Raw genomic sequence first — 9,544 nt, 5'->3', positions numbered from 1 at the left:
TTTACTCAGTAACTCTTAGCTTTGTAGTGATTCATTTCTGAAGTTAACATTTAAATTATATAGAAGTAGTATATTAACATAGTACCCAAAGCATAGGCAATACTGAATATTGATAAAAATTAATTCAAGCTTAGGAAGTTGAGGCTTAAAAGAACTGGCAGTGAGTATTAAACTATTATAAGGAAGTCTAACTTATTGTAAAATTTGCACATCTAAAAGTTGACCACAACCCCCTCACCCCAACCTGCTGCACTCCCAATCCCGCCTGCCCCCCCACCCTTCCTGTCCTTCAGGGGATAGCTCTTAGCCTCCCTGCAGAGGGATTATCTTGCTTTGCTGATGAACCCTGGCTGGTTTAGAAGTATAAACTATATAAAGTGTAAAAATATAAATGTTATAAATACATATGTAAAAGTGGTCATCTATTATAAATAAAAAGGAAACCAGACAGGAAGAAAATGGAGAACTGGGATTGGGAAATAAAAGTCTAAAATTCTTCCTCTTGCATAAATGGGAAGTAAAAATGTCTTTTTACTGATTTTTAAATTTTGAGTTCTAAACATTCAAGGATTTTTTTTTTTAATAAAGAAGCTTTATATCCACTGCTAGAATTTAAAATAGACCCTCTCTCTCTCTCTCTCTATATATATATATATGTATATATATATACATACATATATATGTATGTATATATATATACATATATATATACATACATATATATATATGTATATATATATACATACATATATATGTATATATATATATGTATGTATATATATCCATCCTCCAAAGCACAAACAAAACATTGTGTGTGTGGCAAAGTCAATTAGGACATCAAACAAAGTAGAAGGCAAAGATAACATTACAAAGATGTAGTAGAACTAGTATGACAAATGGAATAGGTTAAACACACCTACTGTAAGAAAAACTTATTCAGCAATGATCTCATTCATCAGATTGTGCTAGCTGGGAATGTAATGAGAGAGAAATTCTCTTTTCTGATTGAGTTTGATGAAATCAATCATAAAATATAAACCTTCGGGCATCTGGGTGGCTCAGTCTGTTAAGCGTCCAACTCTTGATCTCTGCTCAGGCATGATCTCATGGTTCTTGGGATTGAACCCCGCATCAGGCTCTGTGCTTGGGATTCTCTCTCCCTCTCTCTCTGCTCCTCCCCCACTCACTCTGTCTCTCAAAGTAAATTAAAAAAAATTTTTTAAGTAGTTTAAAATAAAAAATAAGCCTTGTGCAATGGGAAATAAAGGGTGTTGTGTAGCACATCTCACAGTCCACAATTGTTAGCCCAGCATAGAGGAGGAAGAGCATTTTTATAAAGGAACAAGTGTGAAGGCTCAGGGGTAAGAGGGGATGATGATTTTACTGAAATTCAGTAGAGCTGAAGGGTAGTGCTTCTTGTTTATGTGTAGTGTCTCTGTGTGTCTTTTCTTGGCGATAGAAATCCAAGTGAGAGAATTCTAATAAGACTAACTCAAATTGACTAGATCAAGTTAAAAATGGAAATATTACCTCCACAAAAGGTTTGGAATTAGGTTGACTTTATATGGAAATGATTTCAAACTTCCTAGGAACTGATCATTCCCATGATACGTGAATTAAAGTAACTACTGAAAACTATTTTCTTTTAAGCTACTATAAACCAGATAACCTTAGGAAATTGCAAAAAGTAAATGAAATCATATGTGTAAGATTAATGCAGCATCCTAGAGGTAGCAGTAGCCTAGTAAATGTTCTCACCAACTGTAATTGTGGATTTCTTCATTTCTCCTTTGAGTCCTGTCAACGTTTACTTCTTGTATTTGAAGATCTTTTTATTAGACACACACATACTTAGGATGTTTATGTTTTTCTAATGACTTGATCTTTTAATCATAATAAAATAGTCCTCTTTATCTCTCAGAATGCTGTCTTGAAGTCTACTTTAGTCATAGTAATATAGCTACATCAGCTTTTTAAAGCTTACATTAGCATGGTACATATATTGCCACTCTTTCAATTTCAACCTATTTGTGTTTTTATATCTAAAGTGAGTCTCTTGTAGACAACATATAGTTGTGTCTTACTTTTTTATCTAGTCCAATAAGTTCTGCCTTTTATAAATATGTTACACGAATTATCTAATTACTGATATGTTTGAACTTTGCCTTGTTTTCTGTTCCTCTGTTGCTTCTTTCCTGCTCTTTTTGTGTTTTTAAAAATGTTTTTAATATTCTATTTCTTCTGTTTACTTTTTAATCTATCCTTTTTTTGCATTTTTGTTAGTTGCTCAGACATTAATTACAATATGTGTCCTTATTACAGTCTACTTGCAATTAATATTTCATCACTTCATGTAAACTATAAAACACATACTACTGTCTCATTTATTACCGCCTTCTCCTTTGCACCACTTTTGTCATATGCTTTACTTCTCTATATACTATAAACCCTACAATATCATGTTACAGTTATTCTAAAAGTCAGTAGTGCTTTTAAAGAAATTAAGAAAAGAAAAATGAAACAAAAAATTTTCTACTTCAATGCTCTTTACTATTCTGTGGAATAACCCATAGACTTCTCTTTCCCAGAGTTTTGGATAAGTTAATGATTGATTATCTGAAAAGTAAGCAAATGTACCAAAAAAAAAAAATATATTTGTTAACACCTGAGAACCAAAACAGTTCTATATAGGGAATGAACCTGAGCATACTGTGTGGCTCACCTGAGAATGATATTTTTATACCAACACGATGATGTAAACAGTGAACATTGCCATAACCATGAATTATGATTTTATGCTCTTAATATTTCTTAGTGGGAAATTAAAAATGTCTGAAACTAAAAAGTTAAAAATGAAGTAAAAAAATAATAAATAGCCATAATAGCAAGTTTGGAGTTTGGAAAGGGGAAGATAGTTCCAAATGGAAGATTTCACAGTTGTCAGAGTTTGACTCTGGGAAGTTGGAGTGGAGTAAAGTAGGGGACTGCTCTTTCTCCTAACAGACTTAATTTTACTATTTGCCTTTTTATATTATGTACATGTACTAATCTGATAACTAAAACAACTGTAAATCTAGTGGGAATATCCCGGTGGAGAGGAAAAACATGAGTATAGAAGAAACAGGCTAATGGACAAGGTAAGATTTTCAACTACACACATTGGTATGATAATCAACAAAGTAAGTGGCCTAAATAGAAGAAAAGGTAGATAGTTGTTCTGCTCAATTGAACAAGAGGAAAGGATGATAGGATCAGAGTAGATGATGGTAGGTTTCTGTGTTTGGTGATAGGAAACTGAAGGACATCCTGGTTCTATCTTCTCTATAAAGAAGTCAGCATGAGAATAAAATGGAAGCAAAGTGTCACTGCTTTTTCCTGAGGCCCAGTAGTGATGACGATGAGAGGACTTTTTTTTTCATCATTTAAAAAATTTCCATTAGTTTCCTTCGGGTTATATTTGTTGTTGTGTTCATCCTTATATCCTGATACTTTACTATTTAGTTTATTCTGTATGTGTTTCTTTTAATAATTTCTCTTTTTCTTCCACTTAGTCTCAGGTTTACTCCCCTCATAAGACTTCTGTAGTCTTGTGAAGATGTGTTCTTTCTCTATTCTCTGAATAACCAAAATAAGCTTTGTTTATGAATATCTGAGGAAAATTACAAGTGTTAAATCTGAAGAAAAATTATAAATGTCTATGTTATCCCCATAATTTCTGAATTCCTTCTGTGCTTTGGATAATGTCAAAATGTTAAAGAAGCTTGAAATCAAATGGGGATGCAAAACAAAGTCTCCTGTGCATAACTTTCTGTATCAAAGAGCTGGTAGATGTGCTTTGAGCCTAGAGGAAGGATTTGGTATGCCTGATAGTGACTGGAGAAAGATGCATAGACATTGAAGGATACTAAGCCTGATGATTAGAACTTGGGTCCACTAACCACCAGTGTTTCCTGTTCTCAGACCTCGTAGATTTTATTGACCAACTGGGAGCTGGTGTCACTGCAGTTGAATGCCCCATTGCTTACCAGCTGTGTGTTGGGCAAATTACGTAAATTCTGAGTTTACTGCCTCATTCCTTAAAATGTTGATAACTTTATTACCTTACAGGAATGTTGTGAGGATTGAATGACACAGTGGATGTGAATGCACCTATCACATCTGACATACATACAAGCATATACTTGGCTACAGAAGGAAGTAGCTATTATCGCTCACTGTCACCATCAATTAATCAATCAGCAGTTAAACCAAACACTAGCTCATCTAAATTTAAGGAAACTTGCTCTTTAGAGAATCAAGTTTTCATCCTTTCAATGAGGAAATTAGCGATCAGTTTTAAGATTCTGATGTAGGAAGCATGAAAACAAAATGGAGAAAGATGAGGCTAATGTGGAAGGTTAGGGAAAGGGAGAGAGGAGATAGAGTAAGAGACAGAAGAGTAGGAGAGCAATTATAGAACAAAGATGCTGAAGTCTTAACTTGGGTTTATGGTCATGAGCATAGATGTAGGGGCAGACCCAATATTTCCAAACTGTGCTCACGTGACCAGTGTGTAAATGCGGGTTCATTATGAACTAATAAAGCTTCAGCTTCAAAGTTCCCTCACTTGCACAAGTGAGCTCCTTCCAGGGCTCTGGGAAAAATTCTGGTAATGTGATTGCATATTCATGTGTTTTCATAAAATCTGCAAAAGATTGGACTGCAATTGGTTAAGACAGTTTTCTTTCACTTCAGCTTTCTCTGTCACTCTTCCCATCATATTGGCCAGGGGAGGGGGGTGGAAATGGGGATGGATGGCCACAGGCATTTTGAGGCTCCTACCAAGGAAAGATGAGTTGGGAATACATTTAGCTTATTTTGTGGGATGAGTATTTGTGGGTCACAAATGCTCATGTTCAGTTAAGTTATTGTTAGCTGTTCTGTTAGGAATGGTTTCCAGGAATAATCCTACTGCCCACTATGCAATATCCCTAAAAACCTGTAAAAAAAAAAAAAAAAATGCACAGGGCCATGTGTTGTCTCATGGTATAAACATGTCCTACTGCACCTGGCATTGAAGTAATGTGTAATGGAGGAGAAACAATGTTTAAAAAGTATGGAGCCAAATGGCTTGTGCAAAAGTCTAGCCTTCAGATATGTCCATTTTCAAGAGGCGAATTTAGTTCTCATTAATACCTCGAAAAAAGTTGTGTTAAGAATATACTCAATAATGCACCATATATAATTATCAGTGCATGATAATTTTTTTCTTGATGGAATTGTGTGAAATTTATCAGAATGTCTGTATGTAAGGCACAAAACCTGTGGTAGTATTGAAGATGCGGTACAACTGGGTGTGAAGTCACGTTTTATGCATCCCAATATACCACATCTCATTACCAATGAAGTTGTGAAGCTGACATTTTTTTAAAAAGTATCAGTACTGTAACAAATTTCATCAGCCATGTTTCAGGCTGAATTATGTTTCTGTTACCTCATTAGAAAGACTATATTACAAAATTGTCAATATGAAGAAGTATGCAAAGGTTATGCAAACTGTAAAGAAAAAGAAGTATAGTGTATGTCAGGCAATTAGTAAAAATATTGTGCTTATGTTGATTTTGTGATGTTTATATCAGCTTTGAAAAGTTTTTAATTTATTGTAATTTCTTTTCTCACTCAAAATAAATATTCGCGTTTCTAAAAAAAAAAAATGTAGTAATAATTTATTCTTTTTTTCTCTTAACCCCCCAACCAAATTGTATGAACCTCAAACCTTATAAAAGTTGACCCTGCCTGGACAGTGAGATAATGCAGGATAGAATAGTTTTTCTAGAAAGGGACATTAGTTCACTCCTAACGCTGCTGAGAGCTTCCAGTTAATCACTAAACTGGAATGAATCATACCACAGACGGGGCTACTTTCAGAAATTGACTTCTTTTTTTTTAGTACCTAGCTACGGTCTCTTAATTCTCCGAAATGGATCAGCTGCATCCTAGAGCAGATGCTGGCTAAAGCCTTGGGGCATCCTTGCACTTAATGACTTTCTCTTTCAAATTAGCATGAGACCTCTCAAGCCTTGTTTCCTCCCAGCAAAATGGGGCAGCCAGGACACAGGATCTAGAGATACCAAAAGAAAAGTTTATGATGTTCTTTCTGTTATTGCTCTAAGTAAAGAGTTTATCTTAATTTCTTTCCTTTTTTTTTTTTTTTTTAAATGAAGGATAAACCCTAGGAAACCTCTTTATGTCTTACAAATTGGGCTTGAATTGTTTCTGAGATAAAACCAGGTGCTCTTTGTTACAGTGATTACAAATGAAATATTAAGATTGTGGATATTAAATTTGACTTTCATCTTTATCAAGGATGAAATCGTCAGTCTTTTTAATAAGAAGATCTATGCCCTGGTTTCTCAATTCTCAAAACAAGCATGTTGAACCAACTTCCTGAGCTGGAAGCCATGGGAATGAAAAGACAGCAGAGCAGACATGAAGCTGCTGCATTTTGCTAATCTGTAAATTAAATGATCCTCACATGGTCTATCTTCCTTCTGCCTGGATCAGACATCTGCTTGTTTGTGGTTTCCAATCAGGCAGTGTTTCATTCCTCCCCTTCCCCTCCAAAACATTTCTTTATTTTCATATTTATAGAAGGGGCTTTACATAATGCTATATTTATTCCTTTTGTACCTCCTAGTGGAATGAAATCTCTGTATCTCATCTACATTTAAGTTTAGCAACTTCCTGTTTTCTTGGTCAATGTTTATATCTCTTAGGATTTTGAGTTTGTTTTGTGGAAAAGATGCTGAGAACCTCTTTCCAAAGTTGTCTCAGTTATTAAGTGACCTTCTACTTAGAGTCTTCAGACATAGAGTTTTTGCTGATACTCTCCTACTCCTTTTCCCTCCATTTCTCTATTCTTTCTTCCTCTCCTTGGTCCCTCCCCCTTGATTTCATTATCATTCAGGGAAGACTGGGGAGAGCAAGAAGTTACTTGCTGGTTCTCATACTCTCTATGGCAGCTGAAGGGGACTCGGTGCACCTTGACAAGATGACTACTGATGGCGTCACTCGAGAGAACAGTTTCTGCCTAGAAACCATTTGGATCTCAGCCTGGATTGCAACCATTGGTGAAATCAGAACATCACATAAGGAACAGACACTTTGTGAGCCACCAGTAGAAGTAAATGATTGTGAACTTAGAGAAATGTTTCTTAGAGTTGTGAAATTAAGTTTTATCTCTCTGCTTCTGGGAGAGCTACCACTCCAATCCTCTGTAAGATATTTTGAGAAAATATTTACTTGGTATAAAAAACTTAAAAAACTTTGGATTAGAATAGATGTCTCACCAGCCACCTGAACTCAAGGTCCAACCTCCATTTTTTATTTATATTTAATCCACATTTCTCACTTAGTCCACAGTGTTCTCCTTAATAATTTATCTCTTACATCTTTCTGTCATTATTCCAACCGCAAGTGAAACATCTCTAGAGATCCAAGTGGCAACAAAAATTTTGTGTATATCTTTTTTAAAATTTTTAAAAAGTTTATTTATCTAGAGAGAGAGAGAGACAGAGAAACCGCGTGCATGAGCAGAGAAGAGGCAGAGAGAGAGACAGAGAGAGAGAATCCCAAGCAGGCTCTGGGCTGTCAGCACAGAGCCCAATAGGGAGCTCAAACTCACAAACTGTGAGATCATGACCTGAGCCAAAACCAAGTGTCAAACACTTAACCGAGCCACCCAAGTGCCCCAATTTTGTGGATATCTTAACTCTGATTACAGTATACTCACTGACCTTCATCAGTACCTCGTATGTGACCATTGAAACTCAAGGCTTAATTTATTTGGGCATATATCACTACTATTTACATCTTCTATTTCCTCTAGATAGCGAAGATCACTAGCTGTTTAAACTACAATTGTTTTTGTATTACATCTTTTATAAATTTAATATTATAGTCAAAAATATTTTAAAGCATGCACAAAAATTAAGAAAAGAGCAAGAGAAAACATGACAATCACTAAATGTCAATATATTTTTTTTTAATTTTTTTTTTAACGTTTATTTATTTTTGAGACAGAGACAGAGCATGAACGGGGGAGGGGCAGGGAGAGAGGGAGACACAGAATCAGAAGCAGGCTCCAGGCTCTGAGCCATCAGCCCAGAGCCCGACACGGGGCTCGAACTCACGGACCACGAGATCATGACCTGAGTTGAAGTCGGTCGCTTAACCGACTGAGCCACCCAGGCACCCCTATTTTTGAGACACTAGTTAGCCAAGGCAAAAAGAGAAATCTGATGAATTAACATTATCCCATAAAAGGAAATGTACCAGTTCCTCAGATGATGTCTTTTAAATGTCAACTTCTAATGTAATTGATCAGATTACAACATTCCAATAATATCAGCATCTCCCATGTTCTTCAAGACTCTCAGTTATATGCAATATCTGTAAAATGGCATAGTAATAGTAGCTATTAGAATTCTCCATTTTTGTAGGTCAAAATAGTTAAATATGGCCAATTTCATATGGCATAAAATCATATCTCATTAGTTTGTTAAGTTTAGTAATATAGGGAAAAATTGTTCCCATCTTTATCTGCATCCAAACCCATTGCTCCTTTTAATGGTAATTGTGTCTTCATTCAGAATATCTTTACTTCAGTATAAGCCAAAAAATACATACTCTTTATTTTTCCTTTTTTTTAATAAAAAAAAATGTAGACCATACTCACTGTTATATGCTTTGCTTTTTAAAAAGAAACTTAACACCACAATTTATGTATCAGTAGCTTCTTGTCCTCCACACCTCTCCTTTTTTAAAAAATAAGTACAGTATATAAATATTCCATTGTAAGAATCTGATTTATTTTATCAGCCCCAACTGATGGATTTTCTGGTTGGTGGTATTTTTAAGATGACTATTGACGTCGTCAGGTAAATCATCTGCTATTATAAACAATGTAGTAGTAAATAGCAGTGACATTACAATCCTATGTGTGCAGATGTAGGACTAAGATACATTCTCAGAAATGGGGTTGCTGGGTCCAATAGTAAACATATTTGCACTTTGGATATTTACCATTGCCATGCAATGAATAAAAAAGCCATATCCTTGAAGTTTTGTCAGCATAATATGTCATTAAATGGTTAGAATTTCTGCTATATGACAGAAGTAAAATAGTATTTTTGTATGGTTTTAAATAGTATTTCTATTACTATGAATAAAGCTTAGTGTATTTTTCATTTAAGGAACTCTCCCCACCCTCTGCTCAGAAGGAGGCTACTCATCTCTTTTCTCCTCTTACTGTTAAGTTATGGTTCTTATACTTATCATTTTCTAGAAGTTCTTCAAACCTTAACTATTTTTCCCAGGTAGTCACTTATAGTTTGACTTTGCCTATAGTTTAGTTTTTTTAACTGAATAGAAGTTTTTATTTTTATAGAAGTGAGTGTATCCATTTATTTATCTTTTCTTTAATAGCTTCTAGATTTTAAATTATAGAAGGGCTCCAGGTTTGTAAAGGATTTCAAGTTTTCTTCTAATACTTTTATGTTTTTTT

At 34.8% G+C, this 9,544-nt stretch overlaps 1 long non-coding RNA gene across 1 annotated transcript; it reads left to right on the top strand.

Moving 5' to 3' along the window:
* Positions 1-763: 763 nt before the first annotated feature.
* Positions 764-8,687, top strand: LOC131503756 (uncharacterized). The gene is made up of 2 exons (XR_009257581.1): positions 764-8,007; positions 8,230-8,687. It is a non-coding gene; the product is annotated as an uncharacterized LOC131503756 (long non-coding RNA).
* Positions 8,688-9,544: the final 857 nt, after the last annotated feature.

The sequence above is a fragment of the Neofelis nebulosa genome, chromosome 2 (assembly GCF_028018385.1).
Source record: "Neofelis nebulosa isolate mNeoNeb1 chromosome 2, mNeoNeb1.pri, whole genome shotgun sequence".
Taxonomy (NCBI): domain Eukaryota; kingdom Metazoa; phylum Chordata; class Mammalia; order Carnivora; family Felidae; genus Neofelis; species Neofelis nebulosa.
The sequence above is the reverse complement of the archived record's forward strand: the minus strand, read 5'-3'. Positions and strand labels throughout refer to the sequence as shown.